The sequence below is a fragment of the Urocitellus parryii genome, chromosome 9 (assembly GCF_045843805.1).
Source record: "Urocitellus parryii isolate mUroPar1 chromosome 9, mUroPar1.hap1, whole genome shotgun sequence".
NCBI classification, from domain to species: Eukaryota; Metazoa; Chordata; class Mammalia; order Rodentia; family Sciuridae; genus Urocitellus; species Urocitellus parryii.
In genome coordinates this window covers 139,386,581-139,389,598 of record NC_135539.1, presented here as the reverse complement: position 1 = coordinate 139,389,598, position 3,018 = coordinate 139,386,581, and the positions used below count along the sequence as shown (strand labels likewise).

The 3,018-nt window shown below is 44.9% G+C and overlaps 1 pseudogene; it reads left to right on the top strand.

Moving 5' to 3' along the window:
- LOC113182528 (putative monooxygenase p33MONOX pseudogene) lies at positions 1 to 804 on the top strand (annotated as a pseudogene).
- The last annotated feature ends 2,214 nt before the right edge of the window (positions 805 to 3,018 follow it).

The following is a 3,018-nucleotide window of genomic DNA, read 5'->3' as shown; positions in this document are numbered from 1 at the left end:
ATGGTTTCAAGACAACCAGAAGTGCCTGTTCTTGAGCCTAGTGGATTTCTTGGCAAGATGCCCGGCTATGGGGATCTGCCACAAGGCATTCAGCTATGATGACCACCTCCAGGGCCCATGCCCATGCTTTTCCATTAGACACGGGCAGCATGCCAGTGATCCAGAGCACAAGGATCAACACCTTGCCAAGGCAGAGGAGGCAAAGGCCAGCGTATCCCTCTGCTCTGAACCATCAGTCAACAGTTGCCCACAGTACAGATAAGGTCCCAGGGGTGAAAGTTAAAGCTATTCATGTCATCATGAATTCTCTGATCACCAAACAGACTCAGGACAGCATTCAGCAGGGTGAGAGGTGTTGGCAACATGCTCCACAAGGGCCTTACCACTGGGGAGACCATGTACCTCCCAGGGGCAGAAGCACGCTCCCCAAGCAGAGACCCAGAGGCTGGTTCACTTCTTATTCTTCTACATCCTTACCTGCCCGAGGCCTAGCACCACGAGCCCTGGCATTGGGGAGGACAGAGACTCATCAGATATATGAAGCCTCTTTGGGCTCATATCATATCATCAGATATATGGACCCCTTCAGAAGTCTGATTCTGGAGGTTTTGCCATCCAGACCTACAAAAAAAAAGTCCTCTCCCTGGAGCTGATCCATGCCCAGACCATGCCAATGGCTGAAGACCCAGCAACCTTCAAGCCACCCAAGATGGATGTCCCATGATTGAAGGGAAGAAACAACTCCTGGGTACCCACAACCTCAAGCCCCGGGACGTGCATGCATTCATACACTCTGGCTTCTAGGGTGCTTTCCATCCCAGGGATACTGGCTGGAGGGTTTCTTGCTCCTCATTCCACTCCTATGAGATAGACATGGTATGTTTTTTAAAAAAAAAACTCTTACCTGAAGCTAGAGCTAGAAACATAATTGGTTTTAAGAAAGATTAGTGCAAAGCTTGCCCTTATGTAGAAGAAACCATTTTGTATTGCTTTAAAATCAGACAAAAAAAATTCTCAGCAGTGGCCTGGGGGCCTCATTGCCATTATTATTTAACCTATACCAGAACTTTGATCTTTGCTTACTAGGTGAATAATGTTTATGCTATTCTAAAACCCAGGCTTCTTGATTCTTCTTACCCCCATCAGCATGAGCAGGGAGATGCCTTCTGAGTTTGGGCCACTTTGGCCTAGATTCTGCCAATGCTGTGCTCTAGCCTTGTCAATTTGAGGGACCTAAGGCCTCTTTCGGGTCTGAGCATAGTTAACAGCCAGACTTGGCAGGGACTCTTTTTTCTAGGCTGAAACTGGAGTCTCCTTGCTTTTTGATTAACTTTGTCCTGAAGCCAGTTCTTCATTCCTCCTGGGACCTCCTGGGCCACTGCTGTTTGAGGGATGCTTTCTCTTTTATGTGTCACAGAGCAAACACTCATCTTGCATATACTTCCTTGCACTTTAAAGTGACAGTAGTTTAACTCCAATTTGGGTGGAAATGTCCTAAGAGAAAAAATTAAGTCTATGGATCTGATAATGATGAATAGATGTTAAGTTTTGTTTTGTGCTGCTGAGGATCGAACCCAGGGCCTCGCACATCAGGCAGGTGCTCTTCCACTGAGCTGCACCCACTCAGGCCCCAGATGTTCAACCTTTTTAGAATAAAAGAGATGGTAAGTACAGTTATATTATAGACTTAAGTTTCCTGTAAAATTAGTGTTACTTTGATTTCTTTGTCCAGGTCAGGGCCTGAAACATTTTTGGAGGGGAGCTAGAATGTGGGAGGCCAACCTTACGGGTGACTGAGTTACACTCCCCAGCTGGGTGCTGAGGCGCTCAGTCATAGAAATGGGTGTGTCTTGCTACAGCCCCATGGGTGAAGCTATGCTCACCTGTTCTTTGTAATATAACTCCTTGCCCTGTTTAGGATAGAATCTTCCATGGAAGTGCCTGGTGTGGGTCCCCTCCTCTTACTGTGCCCTTGGGTGTGGCCTACCCAGGTGTCAGTCAACCTGCTGACAGTGGACATCATGAAGATAGACTCAGCCCCCTGAAACCTGACCCCTTGCCTCATTTGAATAGCTTCTCCTCAATAAAAGGGGTCAGCGCGTGCTCTCGCTCTTTCTGTGGACCCTTAAGGTCAGAGGAGCCGTCACAGCTACCCCAAAGGAAAAGGTATTTGTGTCTCTTGTGTGGTTATTTCGTGCAGCCCAGTTAGCTTAACTAGAGTGACATCTGAGCCTTTTAGTCGCGAGAACAGAAACCCGGCACTAGAAAAATTAAAGTTTTCTATAATAAAAGCATTTTCACCAAGATGAGTCTCATACCTTTAGTGCAACACATATCCTGAGAAAATGAAACTGAGGAACTTTTTCTTCTCCCTATACATGTTCATTGTCTTCAATACTATCTTGAATACTTGGTGCTTTCTGTTGTGGATAGCATTTTGTTTACATAAGGAGAAGTTGTTCTTCTAGAGAAGCCCTGGAGTCCAAAACTATCAGAATACCTAACTTGAGTCTGTTATCTTGTTTTGACAAAAATTCTTATCATGTTCTCAAAAAAATGAAATAAAAAATTTTCCTTGGGGCTGGGGATGTGGCTCAAGCGGTAGCGCGCTCGCCTGGCATGCGTGCGGCCCAGGTTCGATCCTCCAGCACCACATACAAACAAAGATGTTGTGTCCACCAATAACAAATAAATAAATAAATAAATAAAATTTTCCTTAATTGCCATCTTATTTAATGTTTACTAGTATACTTTGGTTTTCTTTTTTCCTCTCCTTTTACTTACTTAATCAATTTTTTTTTGTTCCTTCACCCTATCTTCTTTTTTTTTTTTTTTTAAAGAGAGAGTGAGGAGAGAGAGAGAGAGAGAGAGAGAGAGAGAGAGAGAGAGAGAGAGAATTTTTTTTTTTAAATATTTTATTTCTTAGTTTTCGGCAGACACAACATCCTTGTATGTGGTGCCGAGGATCGAACCCGGGCCGCGTGCATGCTAGACGGGCGCGCTACCGCTTGAGCCACA